At 44.7% G+C, this 24809-nt stretch overlaps 1 long non-coding RNA gene across 4 annotated transcripts; it reads left to right on the top strand.

Annotated features, from left to right (window-relative positions):
• The first annotated feature begins 5446 nt into the window (after positions 1-5446).
• On the top strand, positions 5447-24056 carry LOC126984627 (uncharacterized). Of its 4 annotated transcripts, XR_007737155.1 has the most exons (5): positions 5447-5814; positions 8690-9131; positions 9509-9647; positions 21760-21935; positions 23300-23446. It is a non-coding gene; the product is annotated as an uncharacterized LOC126984627 (long non-coding RNA). The 4 variants fall into 4 exon arrangements; XR_007737154.1 differs by having other exon boundaries at positions 8910-9647; XR_007737152.1 differs by having other exon boundaries at positions 8690-9647.
• Positions 24057-24809: the final 753 nt, after the last annotated feature.

Genomic DNA, 24809 nt, shown 5'->3' with positions numbered 1-24809 from the left:
ACATTATCACACCATGCACCATACCATGCAACTTAAATTTTAAGCATGCCGCAAAACTCTCCTCCAGCCATCCTCGAAAGCCACCTAATCTGAACACTTTCGTCACTTGGTTCCTTGACTCAGCTGAATCTTAAATCCCTTAAATACACTGCCGAATTTTGGCTCACGAATGTGCGCAAATATGCAAGTCATCCTGTGTCGCGAACAAGTTCGGCATCTTTCTTGCCTGTTCTTGGCCGTTCGGGGACATGTCTGCGTCCACCACGCGACTTTTGACAGTTGGTCACGACCGCCACGAAAGTTTCATGTTGCATGAAAAATTCGCGGCCGTTCGCCGAATGTGCACGAATGCAAAATGGACGCCAAATTGTCTCCGAAATGTCGCCGACATGTCGCAGACAATTCGGCGTCCGATTCGCGGTGTTCGGCGAATTGTCGCCGAATTTTGACCGTTGAAATTTTTATTTTATTGGCAAATTTGTCGCCGACATGTCGCCGACTATTTGGGGACATGTCTCCGACATATCACCGAATGGCCAAGACTATTCGGGGACATGTCCCCGAATATTCGGCGAATTATTCATGACACGGCAAACGGGTCGCGTGGGAGGTGTACACGGGGGTCTGTCTATCTATCTATCTATTTATCTATCTATCTATCTATCTATTTATGTATTATCTCTCTCTCTCTCTCTCTCTCTCTCTCTCTATATATATATATATATATATATATATATATATATATATATATATATATATATATATATACGGAATAAAATAATACTATAATAATAAATAGTAAACAAGAAAATATGAAAAACAAGAAGAATCATGAATATATAAAATAGGTATGGAACTAACATTTTAATTTATTTCATAATTAATTTACTATTTATTACTTTATTTATCTCTTAATATTATTATTCTGCCATTATTTAACCTTTGTTTCATTTTCAGTTATTTAGATTTATTTCTTCTTTCAGTTACTGGTTTGTTTATTATTATTACTTAAACATTCATCCATTCTAAAATATTTGTAGGAGAGCAAAACAAAAACAAGTCACAATTATACATTTTATTATACATACTATCGTACATATTACCACACATGGTATTTACTCGCCCACAATTCTGTCCTGCTAGGCCACTGCCTCCCGGGTGTTGTAGTAGTCCATGAGGTAGGCTCGGATTCCCGTGCTTTTATATGCCACATGGGCATCAGATGATCAGGTGTCAGAAATCTTGGCACTGTCAGAGAATTGTCCCCGACATGTCGCCGACACTTCGGGGGCATGCGAAGACAATTCGGAGACTTGTCGCCAGTCATTCCGCGACAAAAAAAAAAAACGTTAAAATTTCAGATTTTGAGCTCGGCGACATGGACGCCGAATAGTCGGCGACATGTCTCCGAATTGTCCCCGAATTGTCTTGAGCATTCGCCGACATGTCGCCGAATGGTCACGAACTGTAAGAATCTTGGTCATGCCGTCGAACCGGTCGCCGAATTTTTTCACGAACTGATTCGGCGTCAGGTTCGTGGCCAAAATTCGGCAGTGTATTTGGGGCTTAAACTCAAAATCTTAACTGGAAACTTCACATCTCCTCTCTCACTAAATCAGCTTCCTCGAGGTTGGGCGTTCTGTATCGTCTCTGCCAGTTCTTCTCCCCCGCACAGATGATTTCCATTTATAGGGGCTTTGTCCGCCCTCGTATGGAGTATGCATCTCACGTGTGGGGAGCTCCACTCACACGTGCCTGGGGGTTGGGATGGCATGTTCCTCCCTTCTCCCTTGTTGTTTACCTGCAACAATAAACTATCAATCAATCAATCACCAAATGTGGGGTACAAACTTGGCGGAGGGACTGTTTTTTGGGCGCCATTAAGGGTAATGGCTAAAGAGTAGCTTAGCCGGATATTTTGTTTTTATTTATTAATGATTCACGAGACATCCTAGAGTTAAAGCAAAGTATGTGCTTCTCTTTGTATTCATTCATACACACACTGGTAACATTTCTGTGGAGTCTGATTCACTTATTATTAGAGTGAAATTCTATTGTGATAAACAGTCACAAATTCGTGTCACTAGTAAAAATGAAATTCGTAATTTAAGTTTTGCCACCATCAAATATACACAAATAGATAAATATGAAAGCTCACGAAGTCACAATAAGTGACATCACCTGCTTTGCGCAGTATAAGTATGCTATTTTAGGTATCTGCTGATACCCGCAATATGTCAGGCTGCTGCTGCCTCGGCCACAGATTATTGCCAGATTGTCATACTCAGGCGATTATATCTCCCGACTTCCTGCCCCAAAACTGTCTTTTGGGCTCCAAAAACGATATTAATTTATAGATATCGTTAAAAGAGTAAGATCCTGATGTTTCTTGGCAATAGATAGGCGTTAAAAACCGTTAAATACTGTTACGAATGTGCTGTATGTGAATGATTGTATGCGAAGCATGATGCAATGTTAGCTCAGCATGGTGCAACTCTACGTGTTGGGACAAGAGACAGAGGGGCCCGGAGCCCGGGGACCGCCGGCCGCCGGGCAGGGGAGTCGGCACTCGGCAGTCGAGTCTGGGCGAGCGGAAGGAATGGGACTGTGTGAGCAGATAGTCCACGCAGCACCTGAGGGAACCGTCCTTTTTCCTGACGAGCACTACAGCAGACGCCCACGGGCTGCTGGACCGCTCGATTAACCCCTGTTACTGGAGATCATCCATTACCTCATCCATCTCCTTGCGACGGGCTGGTGCCATCCTTCGAGGTGCTTGCTTTACTGGGCGGTGGCTACCTGTGTCGATGTGGTGCTCTACCAGGTCCGTACACCCCAAGTACAGGTCTCCTGTGGAAAACACATCTGCATTCCTCACGAGAAGCTCCCTGAGCTGTTCCACTTGGGGCTCCTCCAGACACTGGGAGCTCCTGGCAAACAGGTCGCGCAGGTAGTCGGGCAGCTCCTCCTGGGGCTTCGTCAGAGTTCTCCTACAGACACAGGTTCTCGGTTCCTGGTCGATCTCTTGGCACAACCCCACCATGGTCCCTTGTTTTATTTTCTTTGGGCTGAAGGAGACATTGGCCACGACGACAGGCACTTCCTCTGCAGCAGGGGCTGCCAAAGTCCTGCCTACAATCACCCCGTTTTCTACCGGGCATCGACTTCCACTCTCTACCACACCCAGGCTAGCTGGGGGGGCACCCGTAATTTGACAGGGTAACAGCATCTCTGACCTCGGAGGAATAATGATGGTGCGCTTGACCGTCACTGGCAGGCCCTCCTTGTGCACAGTCGTCAGTGGCACCCTCCTTCCTCCTACAGTCAGCTGCTTAGCGCGGAAGTCCAGCTCGCACCTGTGGGAGACAAGATAATCCATACCTAGGATGCAGGGGTCGTCCATATCAGCCACGTAGACAGAGAAAAACTCTTCCTTTCCACCGAGCTCAAACTTCACACCCACTGGGCCTCTGAGCTCTGCATAGTGTCCAGTGACTCCGCACAGTCGATGCGACGTCTTAGGAAGCCGACGATGACTCACCACGTCAGGCAGCGCCGATGTGCGTTCCGAGCCTGTGTCGACGACCAGAGGCCACAAAACTCCGTCAACCTTGCCCTCCACTTGGCAGCTCGTCATGGTGGTTCTCCTGCACATTAATATCTTCGGGGCATGTACAGGATCGACAGACTGGTCGTTGCCCCCGTGAACCAGTTCTCCTTTTTCTCTCGCCCGAGTGGTGGTCCCTCGCCGGGGGCACATTTTTCCGACACTCATTCTTCCAGTGCCCCTTTTCTCCACAGGTCCAGCACTAGGGTCCTTCCCTGGGCTTCTTCCTTGCGCCACCTTCATATTCCTTCTTTCTCTTATAGCATTCGTTCTCCTTGTGCCCAACCTTCTCGCAGTACCAGCACGTTCCTTGGAACCTCTCTGTGTCGCTGACAGCGCCCTTTCGTGCCCTAAAGCCAGAAGTCGAGTCGTCCCTGAAGCTTGACAAGCTAGACCTAACAAAGGACTCACACTCCATGGCACGTGCCAGAGCTTCCTGCATTGATGTTGGCTTAGCTTGGTTCACTTGTATCTTCAGCTGAGGGCTGTCCAGGGCATCGATGAATTGATCACGCAGCAATACCGTCAGTAGCTCAGGGGTAGCATCTGGGTATGCCTTGTGCGCCATGCTCTCAAGGTCCTGAGCGAGTTCCTGAAGAGACTCGCCGCGCCTCCTGTTGCGGGTTCTCAACCTAAGCCTGAAGAGCTCGTTCTGGTGCTTGGTCCCATATCGTTGCTCCAGCGCCTGCGCCAGCCCGCTGTAGCTGCCCTTTGTTGCATTGTCGAGCTGAGCTGTCCAGCGCCGCCCCTCTCAGGCTAGTGGCCAGTTGTACCGCGCACTCTTGGTCATCCCATCCGTTCCGGGCTGCCAACAGCTCAAACTGAGCGCGGTAAGCCTCCCAGGAGACCTTGCCATCAAACTCCTGAGGCTTTCTAACAGGCGAACCCAGCAGACTCATGGGGCTGGCGAAACTTCTTGCGGGGATAAACTCAGGCGAAAGAGGGCTCAAACTACCCCGGACTTGCGTAGGAGAAGCATCTTGGGTACAACTAGCCCCTGCAGGCACTGGCTGTCCGTTTCCAGCCAAGAAGTCTTCAAGGGCCTTCACTCTGTCACTTACGTCACAAACTGCCTGTTCAGTACGGTTCACCTTTCCCTGCACTTTTGATATTTCTTTGTGTGTCGTCTCCCGTACCACCTCCATCTCCTGTTGAAGATTTGTGTGTTCTTTCTCCACTTCTATCAGGCGTACGTTGTCCTAACTTCGTGGTCACATCAGTCATTTCTCTTCGTACTGACTCACTTCCGTCTTGTACTGCTTGTAGCTGTTGCTGTAATCCCGTGAAGCGATCTTCTAGCTGTTCTTTGAGTTCTTGGAGTGTTCCTTCTTGTTGTTGCTGTGCTCTTTCTTGTTGTTCTTTGAGTTCTTGGAGTGCTTTCTTGTTGTTGCTGTGCTCTTTCTTGTTGTTGCTGTGCTCTTTCTTGTTGTTGCTGTGGTCTTTCTTGTTGTTCTTTGAGTTCGTGGTGTGCTCTTTCTTGTTTCTCCCCCTGTAGTCTCAAAGCTCGCTTTGCTCCCCGCTCCCCTGCTCGCTCCTCCCGGAGCCTTCTAGAGGCCCAAGGACGCCGGGGGAAGCTTCCAGCACAACATTTTTTTTTTTGGGGGGGGGAGGTATTTCGTTGGGGATATGCCCCAAGGGAGGAAGTAAGGCGGAAAGATAATTATATGGCATTACTGTAGTGGACAAAATAAATGCAATAATTGAGTAACACCAAAATAGAGGCCAAATAACAAGCCATATAAATCGCTTGACTGTCTTGTCACTTTCCGCGGCAAATTCCGCCTCGTCCGAAACCGTGGCCGGCAACTCCCTAGGACTGTGCCCTGACAACCTGCTGCCCCGCCTCAGTGGCTGCCCTTTTCTGCCTTATTACTTAAAAATCAGCACACGTAGTTGTAGCACGGAATTAGTAACTTGTTTGTGCCGCCGTGACACACAGACACATCTCACCTGTCTCCACACTACTCACTTTCAAACCTCCCTCCCGGAAAACAGTCAAATGGCGGTAATAGAGGAAGGAAAAGATGAAACTAATGAAAAATTTAAAGAGCCCTGAATAATGTCCCGTTAGGAAAGCCAGAGTCATCCTCGGCAGGACACTGACTCGCTCCTCCACGTCTCCTCCGTCAGGGACATATTTCCTCCTTTTTCCTCTTTCCCACGCTGGGGCTGTTTTCTAAGAGTCCCTCCACGACCCCAAAGGCCAGGTGAGACATTAAGGCTGCATCCTGCCGTGGTGTGAATAGTGGAAATAAGGAGAAACTGTCACTCCCCAACACTCGTCTCGATGATGTGTGAACAGTATTTCTTTTTGCCGCTTAGATATTGTTGGCCTTGTTTAAGGGACGTATTATTAGTGGTCTGGGAAGCTGCTGCAGGCGGCACATCACGGTATGAAGAGTAGAAATGAGAAGAAACAGTCATGCCTCACAGCTAGCCCAAGGGTGGTCAGTTTTGCTTCCTGGCGCTCAGATATTGGATTTAATGGAGCACTTGGAGGACGTGATGGTCGGCTAGGAGGCGTCAAGGCTACAGGGAACCATCCTGCCAGGGTGGAAATACTGGAAATAAGGAGAAGTAGTCATGGTTTTGCCTAACCTAACGTGGGTAATATGTAGGAGGAGTAGGCGTGGTCTGTGCAGCACAAGGGGCAATATTCTATATTGTTCATACCTCAGTGTATTCAGATTGATCTACTGAGCATCGGAAATGGTCTAGAAAATATGTTCAAATTGGAATAACAACATACGTAACGGAAGCGCAATCAATCCCCCCCCCTCAATGCTCAGCACACACTGAGTTAGGGGCCGAGGAAGTGTGGACGACACGATTGATTATTGCCTAGATGTGTGTGTTCTCAGGTTAGGGTGGGGGGGGTCGAGAAGGGGGGTTGAACCCCACCCCCCAGTTAACCGTTAGGTATGTTAGGTTTGGTTAGGGTAGGTTTGGGGGGTCGAGAGAGGGCAAAGCCCCCCGTTAGCCACTAGGTTACAAGTTGCGGTTGGTTTAGTTTAAAAGTAATTTTTGACAAACTGACGTTTTCATCCTGGTGTTAGTAAAATGACTGTGCATAATAAAAATAATAAAACAACATATAATTAAAACCACAATACCTGATGAAACTAAAAAAGATTCACAAAAAACACTGGTTTTATTGATGTTTTTTTTGTTTAAACCAGGGGTGTCAAACTCTTGGCCCGCAGGATAGTCATAAATGGCCCGCGGTATCACGGTAACTTCAATCTTGTCAATGTATTTTCTACCCTTGTTGGCCCCCATGATGACACTTCAGAGCATGAATTGGCCCTCCAAGGGTTTTGAGTTTGACACCCCTGGTTTAAACTGCCAACCCTGCTGTACATAATTGAAATCTTACATATAGTTAAAACCACAATACTGATAAAACTAACAAAGATACACACAAAAGAAAAAAAAAAGTTTTATTAGTTGGTTTAAACCACTTTTTTTTTATTGGTTGAAACCATTTGTGGCTTAGTGCAGTACAGTATGTTATATGCATTTGCTCAGTAAGTTTCAGAAAACAATAAGTTTGAATAAGTATTGTACTACATTTGAATTTACACTAATTTAGCTACCAGTATTTTTCTGTATGCATTGTTGGAAAGAATAATATATATATATATATATATATATATATATATATATATATATATATATATATATATATATATATATATATATATATATATATATGTATATATATATATATATATATATATATATATATATATATATATATATATATATATATATATATATATATATATATATATATATATATATATATATATATATATATATATATATATATATATATATATATATATATATATATATATATATATATATATATATATATATATATATATATATATATATATATATATATATATATATATATATATATATATATATATATACACATATATTTGCCTCTTCACCAAACAGCAGATAAATTGTTTAAAAAAAACCAGGAAAGCCCCCTCTCTCTCTCTCTCTCACACACACACACACACACACATAGTTAGTGCAGGGACGATAGCTTGTTTTAAGAGTACATATATATATATATATATATATATATATATATATATATATATATATATATATATATATATATATATATATATATATATATATATATATTGGCTGACGGCCTGATGAACGAGCCTCCCATAACCCACTTAGCCAGTGGGGTACCTCTTTAGCCCGACTTCAAGGAGTGGCTCTCCCGTCACGCTGGTCGCGGGTTCAATCCCAGGCAGCCGGGGAATACCCTCACTCTTGATTAATTTCTCGTGTTATTTTGATACACGCTGAGGCCGTGTTGAGAAATAGGAAGGATAGAAAAGAAGCTCGTCGGGGCATTACAATATATATAGGGTAAGGTGGGGTAAGATGCCCCCCTGGGGTGAAAAGCCCCCCCCCTGGTTTTGTCTTTCTTTCTTTCTTTTCTTGACCAGTCACATGATCAAGTAGGCAATGCCAACTCTCTGTGCTCACAGGAACTACTGGACTAAACATTGGACAGTTGATCTGGCCACAAGGGGACATTTCATCTTTTTGACTAATTTCTTGTAAGTTTTCAGTGATTTTATTGATACCTAATTAACAACAAAGAACTGTTGAGTTAGCCTGATGGCTATGGATACTTGCTCTAAGATGTCTAGACCATATTGCATGTGATTATACTCTGCCTACTTACTTGTAGGAAAGATGGTGACATTTTGTGTATGTATGAGTTACCAGGGTAAGAGGCCCCCTGTGCCTTTGGTTTAAGTTGCCCACAGGGAGGCTGTAATGTGTATATTATAATGTACATGTGAATGTATGACTGTACATGTGGCGACACCCGGTCGGTGTCGCACAACAGGATGTCTAACAACACGTGCTTTTGGCCATGAGACAGCAGTTCGCGCTTTAAACTTATTAAACATTAAACGTAACACGTTACATTAACTACATTAAAAATGACCCTTAAAAGCCGTTAACATAAATGATGTGCAGGGTGGTTACGAACTACTCCGAATTGTTATATCTCTCTCTCAAACGTAACTTCAGTGACAGTGTGTGGGGGCAGTGAACGGTTTCGGACACAGCAAGCAAACGCTGACCTCAGTGCGCGGCTTTTCCTGCCCCAACGAGTCGAGTCAGCACACAGCCGCACCTGAGAGCACACTCCGCCCCGCACCTCCACACAACCAAGTTTCCTTGGAGGTGTCTTGACACTTGTTTCTTCCTACGACACAACTCGTCGTAGGTGCGCACTTATCTTCGCCAGGCAACTCGGACCTTTGAGGGTGACTGGTGGGCGTATATTGTCTGCCCGAGCCAAACCCTCCCCGCTACCAGACGGGGGACAGCAGACCCTGCCACCCCTGCAGCCCTGCCCTTGTCACCGGTGAGGCGAAGGACGCGAGCGTGCTGAGTAGTGTGGTATCGAGTTGCTGTCTTCGAGGTTTTTTAACACAGTATAGCTGACACTCTTGCAACATTATTTCAGGTGCATTACTATTATTATGCTCACGTGTTTAGGCATGTGGTGCCGTATTTAATCTATTAGATTTTTCAGCTGTTGATTTTTCTGGCGTGTGGATGTTTATTATTTTTCTTGAGTAACATTGTTACGCATTTTATGTATAATCATTCATTTTATTTTCTCCTTTCTTTTGTGTATTTTATTGCACAGTGGAGAAGTTTTGTCTTGCTAAGCCTCACTCATTATTCTTTTTCCCCTTTTTATGCATTTTAGAAGCATCGGGGAGGAGTGAGCACATGCTTAGCGGTGAATGATTATTACTTTGATTATTTTTGCAGCAATATTTTTTTTTCTTTTACCATTTTACTCCTCATTTTACTAGTAACTCTTTTTAATGGCAGAGAACCACCGAGAACTATGAGGGGTGGGTAGAGAGAAATGACAGTGCCATCACGGATAACGGTGACTGTCATGTAAGGAGTGGTAGCAGTCTTCAAAGGGTGCTTGCTCCTCCTTCTACGCTGCATGAGCAACCAAGAGGTATTTACTTACCTTACTAATCCCACAGTGGCTTCTGCCCCTAATCACCCGCTAACAGCAACAGCAGTTAGGCCTTTCGCAGGGTAGCAAGGGAGGGAGATTAGTCGGCCAGGGACTTCTTGTTTCAAAGTGAGATTGTCATGGACATTTCAGTCGTGTCAAATCCGGGAGATAAAATATCTCTCAGCCTCTCGAAGGTCAATCCCGGGAACGGGAGCAGGGCCCTCATAAACAAGAGCACGTTCACAGGACAGAAGGATTATGATGCGTTTCGGTCACTTTTTCTTGAAACATTTGGGGAAGATGGGCAACACAGCCTCGTCAAGGGTGTAAATTTTGCTGTGGACACTGTGCAAACGAGTGGCCTTTTTAACAGGCCAGTGGACGCCTATAGGCTATCTACTGATTTGATCTCGTGTTTTAAACAAGGAAACTGGACAGATGGAGAAACCATTTCTGTAGCTAATGCTGGATTATTACTAGAGTTCCTTGTGTACATGATTGTCCTTAAAGTTCCTCTTCGAAGGAGTGCAGTATCCCTTGACTACAGCCCCACTGGCAACCTACACGGTTTTATCAGCCAACCTTTATGGCACTTAAAGTAATTTTGGGTCCTTTTTGAAGCTTCTTTTGCCGTTGACACGTTCGTCGGGAGGGGGGCCTTCGACCCTCTGACCTAAACCTTTTTGGGTGTCACCAGCGGTAATCAAAAAAACTCCATGGTGTGTTCTTTTACCCGTGGTTTAGGCATAAAATAGTCAGATAAATAGGTGGATGGAAATTTGAGCTTTATGATCTTTTTTTGCACAGAATGGTGCATAGTGATCGTCTCCAAAGACTAGCGCCGGCTTGAGGTTCAGCCTGACGCTGCTTTGTGTATCTTTCCACCACACGACTATAACCTGCATCCTTGCATCTACTAATTTATGTTTGGTTCCTAAGCTTTTGCCTGCATCTTTTTCATGCGAGAAGGGGAGTGCTTGAGTAATACTTTTCACTCTAACCCACTATTTTCTTTTATTGCTGAGTTGATGCAAGGCAGTCAGTCTTCTTAATTTAATTGGAGCTGTAATAACCAAGGGTGTAGAATAACATAGGGAGAGGTACTTTTTAACCTTGAACCTCATGTGCTTCTGCTTTAAACAGACTTTTTCTCTGCAATGACAGATTTAACTTGAGCAGATGCTGTCCCTAACTTTTATTGTAACCAGCATGTGAGTACCTGTAAGCTTTGGAAGTAAGCAGACAAGTCTTACTTACCCTTACTTGACATACCACTGTTACCCGTTACGGGAATTATTTTTGGTGTCACAGATGTCAGTCATCCACGTTCGTTACAATCGGGGGATAGGTGGAAATTTGTCTTTTAAATTTGATTTTTATTAATGCTGGAATTACTTTAATCAATTATGCTGGAATTATATATTTCAGTGAGATTTGTTACAACAGTGATTTCACAACTTGGTGACAGGATTTTCTTTAATAGTACTGTAGACCTGTAAAACGGAGTATTAGGAGTTAGTGGTGCTGACACAGCCGATGCTTCTAAGGTTCTCCAGACTTGTCCTTGTTATCACATTGTAACTATTAGGAGACTCTTCGGATAACATTACCTCTTTTCACACAACCTTATCTATTGTTGTAAACCCCACCCGTCTCGAAGGCGTGCCGAGGGTAACGACACTGGCAATTAATTGTCACGCAATGGATGAGTGATTCTCTGCGACAGTTTTGTGTCCAGGTGTGACTCGAAGGTTCAGTGTGTAGCAGATCTTCTTCAAGGATTGTTCCTTTTTCTTTTTACTATTCCAAATAGCTCCATTACCATGTATCCCAATGACAGTTTAGTCAATTTAATTTTTTTAGGATGTATCATGTAAATAATTTTTCGAGCTATTATTTTGTTTTCTCGGAATAGTACTGAGCTTCCATGTCCACGACTCTAGCCCTGTTTACCTCGCCCTGTATGTACTTTGCCCATTTCTTGTTACTTCCATGATTATTTTTATTATCATTGGCATTTCCTGATGTTGTATCGTTAGGCGGGCTCTGACTTGTATATATTTTTTTTAATGCAACCATAACAGGATCTCGTTTAACTAGTACACATTGTGCGACTGTAACATGGGTAGGTACACTGCTTTTAAAGGTCGGGTGAGTCGCGAGGTCGTGACTTTTAGAGAACCGAGCGATGTAATGTGTATATTATAATGTACATGTGAATGTATGACTGTACGTGTGGCGACACCCGGTCGGTGTCGCACAATAGGAGTGTCGCACAATAGGATGTTTAACAACACGTCGTGCTTTTGGCCGTGGGAAGCTGTGATGAACTGACACTAGGATCAGCAAATGATGACTTTCATCAGCCGTCATCAACTGGAATCCACACCCTTCCGGATGAACTACAAGCAAATAAAACGGGCAAACAACGCAGAGAAGCGGGAGAAGACGGGTGACGGGCAGGCGAGCGGTGCTCTGCCGCCCCGCGCCCTGTGGTGTGGCTGGCTCTCAAATCGTGTGACTCGCTCACGTAAACTGTAAATTTTGTATACAACTTAATATAGTTAAAATACATTTGGTATTTGTATTAACCTGAGAGAGAGAACTAAAGTGAACTAAAGTGAACTTATAACGGCTACTGCTTGGCCACACATCACTTAAGTAAAGGCTCTTGTGTTGTCTCAACCACTTCAATCAACTGGAGAACGCAGGCAACGGTACACCGGACCTGACATGAGACAGCAGTTCGCGCTTTAAACTTATTAAACATTAAAAATAACACTTAACACAAACCACGTTAAAAACAGCTAACAAAAAGGCTAACAAGGCCTTTTACCCTACATGTAAGGTTATCTTGTGTAATTATCTCAGAGCTCTCATTTATTATCAGCAACTCGTCCATTATCAGCAACAAAGAAAAAAACTCCATCTCCAGCTTCGTCTGATGAGGATGAATGGCCTTGTTTGGTGTGTGGGGAACCATTTGCTAATAGCAGACCTTCAGAAAAATGGGTCCAATGTCAGGGTTGTAGAAATTGGTCACATGCAGAATGCACAACTGGAGTAGGCCTAGATCTGTATGTAAGTCAAAACTGCGAGTCTGATTAGGCATTACAGTATTGCTATAAATAAAAATAAAAAACAGCAATACTGTAATGCCTAATCAGACTCGCAGTTTTGACATACATACAGATCGAGGCCTACTCCAGTTGTGCATTCGGCATGTTTAAGTTTTTGAAAGGCATCCATAAGTGAACACCTTTGACTTTGAGACTATAAGGAAGTTGGTGTTTTTAACTGTTTCAGATATCAATATTCATCAGAAAGGACATATTTTATCAAATTATTTGAATATTTAGTTCCATATATTTTTCATGAAAGTAGATGTTCCTTTTGTTACAAAATTTCAGAAGAAAGGGAAGCTAGTTTAATATTACTAGTCTAAAAGAAGGGGATACCTTTTAGAAAATTAATTAATTGTTTAGTTTTACATTCTATTCATTAGGAGACACAGATCTGACTGTGTTCCTATATTTCACATTGAGAGATTTATAAGCTATACTTTTCAAAAAGGGAATACATTTTATATTTTTATAATGTGAAAAAAAATTTTTCCTTATGTTTCTGTAAGTTTTATTATTGTAAACCAGAGTGGGGTAAAAGGCCTACCCAGTGGGCTTCTTACCCCACATGTGGGGTAAGAAGCCTCCTTTATTATTATTTTCTTTTTAATGTCAATATAATAAAGTCAGAATCATAATGACTGAATATAATATATTCCATAGATAGGCCTTAGCCTAAGCTTTCAACAGAACTTTTTTTCAAAATTCTATTGCAAAAAATGTGGCTACAACAGCCAATCTCCCTGAAGGGGGGCAACTTACCCCACCTTATCCTATATATATATATATATATATATATATATATATATATATATATATATATATATATATATATATATATATATATATATATATATATTTATATATATATATATATATATATATATATATATATATATATATATATTGTTATGCCGGACGCGTTACTTGGGTTCCGTGTCGCCGTCAGGAGACTCCGTGGGAGGGAGATATGTAAACACCTTGCACAGCTTCTGTAGTTTAATATTCTTCCTTAGTAGTATAATTCACTCTTGACTTTTCACTGGCCACTAGCTTACTATGACTGGGACTGACTCCTCTCGCCCTCTTCTCCTTTATATATACAGAACAGTACAGTCTAGAATGTTACAGTATGTATTAGATTATACAAGAACATGAAGCAAAAATATGTGCGAGTTGGCAACACTTCCTGCCTGGCCTGGCTGCAGGGCGCGGGTGGGGCCTTGCTCCCTGCCCCCCCTGCTCGCTCCTCCCAGAGTCTTCCAGAGGCCCATAGACCTCGGGGGAAGCTTCCAGCACAACACTATTCCGCCCTCTTAATTGTGATCGTCCCAATCACACACTTAACTATGTACAAACATAAGAAAATTAATCAGAAACATAATAATCATCGTATCGCTGTGGACGCCTGCGTTGTCTTTGTCTTCTGTTTGCTGCCTCCTGCGTGTCTGTCTCCTGGTGCGCCTCGTCGTCGTCTGCCTCTTGGGGTGTCCCTGGAACATCTGCCGAAGTCGGGAGGTTATCTCCCTCGGCTGAAAGGTCCAGAAGGCCTATGTCGTCGTCGACCTCCTCTCGGTCTGGGACATGCCTTGCATTTTCGTCGACTGCTGGGTGTCTGTAGTTGTTCCAGGTGTAGTTTCCCGGACCGTGGTACCTCCACAGCCAGTTGACGTGGACAACTTTCGGCTTGGTCTTTTCCGTTCTCCGGATTCGGTAAGTCACGTCAGAGAGGTGTTCTAGCACAGTATAAGGGTCTTCCCAGGGGCTCTGTAACTTCCGAGACTGTCCTTTCTTCCTCTGCGGGTTGTAAAGCATGACTTGGTCTCCTTCCTTGAAGTCAACGTGGCTTGCCCTCATATTGTAACTGCGCTTCATGGCCTCCCCAGAGAACTTCAAGGCACCACGGACTTGATGGTGCACCTCTTCCAGCCGTTCCTCTAGCTGACGGGCAAAACTGGAGGCATCCCTTAAAAGGTTTTCCCCAGGAGGCCTTCCTGTCAGTAGGTCCACCGGCAATCGCAGCTCACGTCCAAACATCAGCTTGGCCGGCGAATACCCCGTAGTCTTGTGGGCGGCAGACCTGTAGGCCATGAGGAGCGCAGGCAGCTTCTGATCCCATGAAGACTGATCATTGTTGCACTGCTTGGCCAACTCCTGGCCCAACGTTCAATTAAACCTCTCCACCATTCCATCTGACTGTGGGTGCAGAGGGGTGGTCCGGGTCTTCTTGATACCCAGAAGCTTGCAGCACTCAGCAAGGACTGTTGACTCAAAATTCCTTCCCTGGTTGGAATGGAGCTCGTTAGGCACACCGAAGCGACAGAAGAACTCCTCCACCAATACCTTAGCGATGGTAGTGACTTCGTGGTCAGGGATGGCGTAGGCTTCCGGCCACTTGGTGAAGTAATCCATTGTGATGCAGATGTACCTATTCCCGTTCGTCGTCAGAGGCAAGGGTCCTGCTATATCCACTGCCACCCGTTCCATGGGGGCTCCAACCTGGTACTATAGTTGCAATGGGGCACGGTGACGCTTCTTGGGGCCCTTCTTTGCACAGCACACCTCACACGCGTGACACCATTCTTCCACATCCTTCCTCATGCCAACCCAGTAGAACCTTTGGCGCAGGCGACTCAGTGTCTTCTTTACCCCAAGGTGTCCGCTGGTGATGCTGTCGTGCATTTCTTTCAAGACGCCTTCCCGGGACTTCATAGGTAGCACCGTGGACCAGTAGTGGTCAAGACCATCATGAGAGACCCAGCGTCGTTGCAACACCCCGTTGTCCATCCGAAGAGTGTTCCACTGAGTCCAGTAATTCTTGGTGGTAGGGCTTTCTCTTGAGATTACTTCCCACCCAGGTCGTGTTGACGACTGACTCAGCCACTCCATAATTGGTCGCAGATCTCGGTCTTCCCGCTGCAGTTTTCCCAAGTCTTCCCATGGCACCTCCGCTGTCTGTTCCACTGTAGTGCGGCGGCACATGTTCTGGACGCTTTCCCTCTGGAGGCAATGTTGACACTCAGGTTGGCAGGGGCGCCGGCTCAAGCTGTCCGCGTTACCGTGTGTTAGCCCATATCGGTGCACAATAGTGTAGTGATGCTGCTCTAGTTTACCTATCCAGCGAGCAAGCTGGCCCTCAGGGTTTTTCAGTGACTTCAGCCACCGCAATGCAGCGTGATCCGTGCGGATGGTGAAAGTTGCACCGTACAGGTAAGCATGGAAAAAGTCAAGGCTCTTGACTATTGCCAGGAGTTCTTTCCGGGTCACGCAATAGTTTTTCTCGGCTGGGGTGAGATGCTTGCTGAAGTAGGCCACAACCCATTCCATGTCGGCACATGCCTGGGACAGCACTCCACCAATCCCCTCATCACTGGCATCACAATCCAGTATAAAAGGCTTAGAGGGGTCTGGGTAGGTGAGTACGGGCGAGCTGATGAGGGCCTCCTTGAGCTTCTCAAAGGCAACCTGAGTTTCCGCTGTCCACTCAAACTTGTGCCCCTTCTTCGTCAGGAGGTGCAGTGGTGCAGCAATCGTAGTGAAGCCTTTCACAAACCTGCGGTAGTATGAGCACAACCCGAGGAAGCTCCGCAGCTCCTTTACGTTGGTGGGTGTCGGCTCCGCAGCCACCGCAGCCACCTTCTCAGGATCAGTGCGTACTCCAGCCTCGCTCACGATGTGTCCCAAGTATTGGACCTCCTTTTGGAACAGACAGCATTTCTTCGGGCTGAGTTTAAGGTGTGCAGCTCTAAAACGGGGGAAAACCTCTGGTAGCTTTTCCATCTCCTGCTTGAAGGTCTGGCCAAAGACAATCACGTCGTCGAGGTAGATGAGTGCCGTCTTCCAGTGAAGTCCCTCCAGCACCCTCTCCATCTGCCGCTCGAACATGGCCAGCGCGTTGCACAGGCCAAAGGGCATGACCTTAAACTGCCACAGGCCTTGACCGTAGGAGAAGGCTGTTTTCTCTTTGTCCTGCTCCGCCATTTTGACTTGGTGATACCCAGACTTCATATCCAGTGTTGAAAAGCACTTGGAACCCACCAAAGCGTCGAGCGTGTCGTCGATCCGTGGGAGTGGGTATGAATCCTTGATGGTGAGATCGTTGAGGGCTCGGTAGTCCACGCAGCACCTCAGGGAACCGTCCTTTTTCCTGATGAGCACTACAGCAGACGCCCACGGGCTGCTGGACCGCTCGATTAACCCCTGTTGCCAGAGATCATCCATCACCTCATCCATCTCCTTGCGACGGGCTGGTGCCATCCTTCAAGGAGCTTGCTTCACTGGGCGGTGGCTACCTGTGTCGATGTGGTGCTCTACCAGGTCCATACATCCCAAGTCCAGGTCTCCTGTGGAAAACACATCTGCATTCCTCACGAGAAGCTCCCTGAGCTGTTCCACTTGGGGCTCCTCTAGACACTTGGAGCTCCTGTCAAACAGGTCGCGCAGGTAGTCGGGCAGCTCCTCCTGGGGCTTCATCAGGGTTCTCCTGCAGACACAGGTTCTCGGTTCCTGGTCGATCTCTTGGCACAACCCCACCATGGTCCCTTGTTTTCTTTTCTTTGGGCTGAAGGAGACATTGGCCATGACAACAGGCACTTCCTCTGCAGCAGGGTCTACCAAAGTACTGCCTACAATCACCCCGTTTTCTACCACTCTCTACCACACCCAGGCTAGCCGGGGGGGCACCCGTAATTTGACAGGGTAACAGGATCTCTGACCTCGGAGGAATAATGATGGTGCGCTTGACCGTCACTGGCAGGCCCTCCTTGTGCACAGTTGTCAGTGGCACCCTCCTTCCTCCTCCAGTCAGCTGCTTAGCGCGGAAGTCCAGCTCGCACCTGTGGGAGACAAGATAATCCATACCTACGATGCAGGGGTCGTCCATTTCAGCCACGTAGACAGAGAGGAACTCTTCCTTTCCTCCGAGCTCAAACTTCACGTCCACTGGGCCTCTGAGCTCTGCAAAGTGTCCAGTGACTCCGCACAGTCGATGCGACGTCTTAGGAAGCCGACGATGACTCACCACGTCAGGCCGCACCAATGTGCGTTCCGAGCCTGTGTCGACGACCACAGGCCACAACACTCCGTCAACCTTGCCCTCCACTTGGCAGCCCGTCATGGTGGTTCTCCTGCACATTGATATCTTCGGGGCATGTACAGGACAGACTGGTCGTTGCCCCCGTGAACCAGTCCTCCTTAGTTTCCCGAGTGATGGTCCCTCGCCGGGGGCACATTTTTCCGACACTCATTCTTCCAGTGCCCCTTTTCTCCACATGTCCAGCACTTGGGTCCTTCCCTGGGCTTCTTCCTAGCACCACCTTCATATTCCTTTTTCCTCTTATAGCATTCGTTCTCCTTGTGCCCAACCTTCTCGCAGTACCAGCACGTTCCTTGGAACCTGTCTGTGTCGCTGACAGCGCCCTTTCGTGCCCTAAAGCCAGAAGTCGAGTGTCCCTGAAGCTTGACAAGCTAGAGCTAACAAAGGACTCAAACTCCATGGCACGTGCCAGAGCTTCCTGCATTGATGTTGGCTTAGCTTGGTTCACTTGTATCTTCAGCTGAAGGCTGTCCAGGGCATCGATGAATTGATCACGCAGCAAAACCGTCAGCAGATCAGGGGTGGCATCTGGAGATGCCATGTGCGCCATGCTCTCAAAGTCCTGAGCGAGTTCCTGAAGAGACTTGCCGCGCCTCCTGTTGCGGGTTCTGAATCTAACCCTGAAGAGCTCGTTCTGGTGCTTGGTCCCATATCGTTGCTCCAGCGCCTGTGCAAGCCCGCTGTAGCTGCCTTTTGTCGCATTGTCGAGCTGAGCAAGGACCTCCAGCGCCACCACTTTCAGGCTAGTGGCCAGCTGAACCGCGCCCTCTTGGTCATCCCATCCATTCCGAGCTGCCAACAGCTCAAACTGAGCGCGGTAAGCCTCCCAGGAGACCTTGCCATCAAACTCCTGAGGCTTCTTTCTAACAGGCGACCCCAGCAGACTCATGGGGCTGGCGGTACTTCTTGAGGGGATAAATTCAGGCGAAACAGGGCTGAAACTACCCCGGACTTGTGTAGGAGAAGCATCTTGGGTACAAGTAGCCCCTGCAGGCACTGGCTGTCCTTTTCCAGCTAAACAGTCTTCAAGGGCCTTCACTCTCTCACTTACGTCACAAACTGCCTGTTCTGTACGGTTCACCTTTCCCTGCACTTATAATATTTCTTTGTGTGTCGTCTCCCGTACCACCTCCATCTCTTGTTGAAGATTTGTGTGTTCTTTCTCCACTTCTATCAGGCGTTGTCCCAAGTTCGTGGTCACATCAGTCATTTCTCTTCGCACTGACTCACTTCCATCTTGTACTGCTTTTAGCTGTAGCTGTAATCCTGTGAAGCGATCTTCTAGCTGTTCTTTGAGTTCTTGGAGTGTTCCTTCTTGTTGTTGCTGTGCTCTTTCTTGTTGTTCTTTGAGTTCTTGGAGTGTTCTTTCTTGTTGTTGCTGTGCTCTTTCTTGTTGTTCTTTGAGTTCTTGGTGTGTTCCTTCTTGTTGTTCCTGTGCTTTTTCTTGTTGTTCTTTGAGTTCTTGGAGTGTTCTTTCTTGGTGTTGCTGTGCTCTTTCTTGTTGTTCTTTGAGTTCTTGGTGTGCTCTTTCTTGTTTCTCCCCCTGTAGTCTCAAAGCTTCCAAGAGTTCAGTCAACACGTCGTCCCTCTGGGCAAGTTGAGAACGAGTCTCCATGGCGAAAAAACAAATGCCTACACTCCTGACGCCAATGTTATGCCGGATGTATTACTTGGGTTCCGTGTCGCCGTCACAAGACTCCGTGGGAGGGAGATATGTAAACACCTTGCACAGCTTCTGTAGTTTAATATTCCTCCTTAGAAGTACAATTCACTCTTGACTCTTCATTGGCCACTAGCTTACTATGACTGGGACTGACTCCTCTCGCCCTCTTCTCATATATATATATATATATATATATATATATATATATATATATATATATATATATATATATATATATATATATATATATATATATATATATATATATATATATATATATATATATATATATATATATATATATATATATATATATATATATATATATATATATATATATATATATATATATATATATATATATATACAGAACAGTACAGTCTAGAACGTTACAGTATATATTAGATTATACAAGAACATGTAGCAAAAATATGTGCGAGTTGGCAACACTCGCACCCCCGCCCCCCTGCGCGCTCCTCCCAGAGTCTTCCCGAGGCCCATAGACCCCGGGGGAAGCTTCCAGTACAACAATATATATATATATATATATATATATATATATATATATATATATATATATATATATATATATATATATATATATATATATATATATATATATATATATACACACACCGTATTTTGCGGCGTATAACGCGCACCCCAAACTTTAAGACAGCAATTTTGGAAAAAAAAAAGTTAAAATGCTCAGAAATATGTACGGGTTAAAGAACATTGACAATGTACAGTTTCCCGAAATTTATATATTTTTGGTGTAATCTTTACTGCTTGAATTGACAAGTGTCCTTGAGTAAAGCAATAAAAATGGCGGCTGGGCTGGTGTTGTGAGAAATACATCCCCGTAGATACTGATGATGCACAGCTTCTGGTATCATAATAAGCATATTATTCTCACCATCACTCGTAGGTTATGACAGACAAATAGGGAAGACACAATTCACACGGTTCTGGTGACACGCGGCATGCAGCTGTTTGTTGTTTGGGTGTGGTTGTGTGGTTTGCAAACAATGCAAATGGCGGCCGGGCTGGTGTTGCGAGAAATATCTCGTACATACTGATGATGTACAGCTTGAGATCATAATTAGCATATTATTCTCAGTCACTCATAGGTTATGACAGATAAATAATGAAGACACAATTCACGCGGTTCTGGTGACACGCGGCATGCTGGTGTTTGTTGTGTGGGTGTGGTTGTGTGGTTTGTAAACAATGCAAATGGCGGCCGGATTGGTATTGCGCGAAATAACTTCTCATACAAGACTCATAATGTACAGTTATATATATATATATATATATATATATATATATATATATATATATATATATATATATATATATATATATATATATATATATATATATATATATATATATATATATATATATATATATATATATATATATATATATATATATATATATATATATATATATATATATATATATATATATATATATATATATATATATTCTCACAAATATTGATAATTAATAATGAACACATGGATATTTCTTTCCAATATGATTTTTTTATGTAGCTTGTACTGGTCCTTAATCATGCAATCGTAACCCACCTGTGACATCAAGATCAAGATCATACAAATGGCGCCCGACGGAAAAACGGGATAACAGCAAGGCATGGGCGATCCTCCACCGATTTAATTTTTGTATAGTAGTTATTTGATCGCCCTGTATTCTTTGGTAACATATTATAAGACAGCTATGGATTATGAAGGATTTTAAACAATTATAAAAGTAAGTTTGCAGTTGTTATTGGATAAGATGAAAAACAGACCCTTAAAAACACCCCAAAGAAAAAGAAAAAAGAAAAATTTGTACATTCGGCGTATAACGCGCAGGGCTAAACTTTCAGGCATTTTTTATGTTAAAAAGTTGCGCGTTATACGCCGGAAAATACGGTGTGTGTGTATATATATATATATATATATATATATATATATATATATATATATATATATATATATATATATATATATATATATTACTCATCTCCAGTCCCTTGACTCATCTCCTATGCTCTTTACTCATTGTCTTTACTCCTTACTCATTTCTAGTCCCTTGGCTCATCTCCATTGCTCTTTACTCATTTCCTTTACGCCTTCCTCTTCTCCAGTCCCCTGGCTCATCTCCTTCACTGTTTACTCACCTCCATTGTAATGTGCAAGTGTTGTTTTGTTTCCCCGATAGACTGTGGTGAGAGAAGTCCATCGTTAGCACCCTGTCAGCATACTGTCAGCACATTATCAGCAGACTGTCACCACATCATCAGCACACTATCAGCACACTGCCACCCCGTCATCAGCACTGTCAGCACACCATAACCACACTGTTAGCAAGTCATCACCCCCCTAAAAGTCTGCCTGGTAAGCCATTTTCGTGTATTTCCAGATATTTTGCTCAGCAAGTGTCCCGCCATGGTGCGGTGCACACCTTTGGGCAGAGTTGCCTTTGTCCTTCTGTGTGGGGTGTGCGTGTCCTCAAAGGCGCCTTTCTCAACTCTTCTGCCCATGACTAGAAGATTACCAAAATGAGATGGCTTTTTTCAACTTCCTAAAGTCAAAAACATGACAGGGAGTTTGTTGATGAAGGTGGCGATAAAACAACAGCTCTTGCTAGTTTGGGTTTACATAAGAACATATAAGAACGTAAGGAGTCTGCAAGAGGCCGGTTGGCCTATACAAGGCAGCTCCTGTACACTCAACCCCACCTTACCTCACCATCCATGGCTTTATCTAACCTCTTCTTGAATGTATCTATGGTATTGGCACCCACAACATGGCTCCCAAGCCTGTTCCATTCTGGTTTATGAAGACAGTGTGTTCATTTTGTAGTTTTTCTATTGTGAGGAAAGTGATCGGCTTAAATAGCTTGTTGAGCTGTGCGTCCTTGTTTAATAGGTACTACTTGTTATGTCTAATTCTCTCTCTCTCTCTCTCTCTCTCTCTCTCTCTCTCTCTCTCTCTCTCTCTCCCCAATATTTATTAATGTCTTGTTGTTTTGGCAAGTGTTTGTTGCATCCATTGTTTTGCTGTGGACTTTGTACAGCACAAGTGCTTGCATTATTTTGTCTCTTTATTGAGCCAGATGCCTTCTAGTAGTCATGGAGGTCACAGCATCCCAGGCAGTGAACAGCCAGGGTCTGGTCCCCTTGTCCAGCACCTTTGCTGCGTCTTCACAGAGAGCAAGAGGGAGCTTTCTTCCTCACTTTTTGGCCTCCGAGAGTGTTTATTTGTCTCCGTGGTTGTTTGTTTCCGGAGTTTTTGTCTCCTTTAATCTTGTTGGTGACGATTTGATTCTTTCATGTTTAAACGTGTCCGGTTTTATTTCATTTTCTCCTTTTTTTTTCTTTTTTTTTGTTTGTTTGTTTTTGATTCACGTTATCTTGTTCTTCTTTCTCTGAAAGTGATGGCGCTCTGTTTTTTCCCTTCCTTGGTGCTCTTTTCTGTGGTGCCTGTTCTGCAGCATTGTTCTGTCTCTGTTTTCCTCTTCCCATATCCACAAGGTACTTTTCAGCTGCCTGCTGCATGGTTGCCTCCAGGTTGTCAAGGGCAGCTAGTTCACTGCCCTGGGTCTATTTTGCCGCTGTTTCTTTGATGCAGTTGTCACAATAATGGGGTTGAAAACCAGTAACTGTGATGTGCTCTGTTACGTTTTATGGAATTTGTAGATGCTTTTGGTATTCAGTTTGAAGCATGTTTCTATGAGGCTGTGATCTTTGTCCCAACAGCCACCCCTGGTGCTGGTGCAGCAGCGAGGGTCTGAGGCGGGTGATGTGCTCAGCGCTCGCTGCATCCTCACTGCCGCTGACTTCTGTTGCAGTGGAGGCTGCAGGGCTGGGCAGCAGCCTGAGGAGCCAGGACCAGCAGGAGCAGCCTGCCACTGCTGTGAGGATCAGTGCCAGATCATGCAGTACAGTACAGTGCAATTCGTTCATCATATTTTGTGCCAAAGAAATAATTCAGTGCCATAACTTTGAACAGCACCTTGCATGCTTTGATCAGGGGTGCTCAGGTGAACCACCACCACCACCACCACCACTTTGTTGCTGGCATCTCCAGCCGTAAAGGAAAGGGAGAGTTTGAGTGAGAGAATGTTTGAGACCGAGAGCAAGTTCACCAGACACAGCCTTGCACACACTGCTGAAGGGAAGCATGAGTGCCAAGAGTGTGGGAAAAGACTCCCTAGGAAGGGTGACCTCAACAAACACACCCACCTACTATGGTGGAAGACCTCATGAATGCCTTGAGTGTGGCAAAGTGTTCAGTACGAAGACTAACCTTAAAAGACACACCCTTACACACACTGGTGAAAGACCTCATGAATGCCAAGTGTGTGGCAAAGTGTTCAGTTTAAAGGGTAACCTCAACAAACACACCCTTACACACACTGGTGAAAGACCCCATGAATGCCAATTGTGTGGCAAAGTGTTCAATAGGAAGAGTCACCTTAAAAGGCACACCCTTACACACACTGGTGAAAGACCTCATGAATGCCAAGTGTGTGGCAAAGTGTTCAGTACGAAGGGTGGCCTCAACACACACACCCTTACACACACTGGTGAAAGACCTCATGAATGCCAAGTGTGTGGCAAAGTGTTCAGTGTGAAGAGTATCCTCAACACACACACCCTTACACACACTGGTGAAAGACCTCATGAATGCCATGAGTGTGGCAAAGTGTTCACTCAGAGGAGTACCCTCAAAGTACACACCCTTACACACACCGGTGAAAGACCTCATGAATGCCCTGAGTGTGACAAAAGGTTCAGTGTGAAGAGTGAACTAAATAGACACATACTTACACACACTGGTGAAAGACCTCATGAATGCCTTGAGTGTGAGAGAAGGTTCTTTTCAAAGTCCGAGTTGAACAGCCACGTAATCACACACTCTGATCTGAGAGAGTTCAAGTGTGATGTTTGTGGAAAACATTACAAGACCAAGCAGAATATTGCCAGGCACATGAAGATCCACTTCCCCTGAGGTGTTGTGTGGTGCTGCTGTATGTGATGGCGGTGGAGGACAGTGTTTGGCAACCCTGCCCTGGCTGAACAACAAGAAGAAAGAGAAGACGAAGAAAGACAGACAGGGTTGGAGGAACAACAAGAACAGAAAAGAAAGAAAGTAATGAAGAGACTAGTTAAAGAAAGAAGAAAAAGATGGACAGGAAAATATGAAAAAGCACGAACAGAAAGAAAAGAAATGGAGGAAAGGAAGAAATTATGAAAGAGGAAGAGA

This window comes from Eriocheir sinensis, chromosome 57, assembly GCF_024679095.1.
Source record: "Eriocheir sinensis breed Jianghai 21 chromosome 57, ASM2467909v1, whole genome shotgun sequence".
NCBI lineage: Eukaryota > Metazoa > Arthropoda > Malacostraca > Decapoda > Varunidae > Eriocheir > Eriocheir sinensis.
The sequence above is the reverse complement of the archived record's forward strand: the minus strand, read 5'-3'. Positions and strand labels throughout refer to the sequence as shown.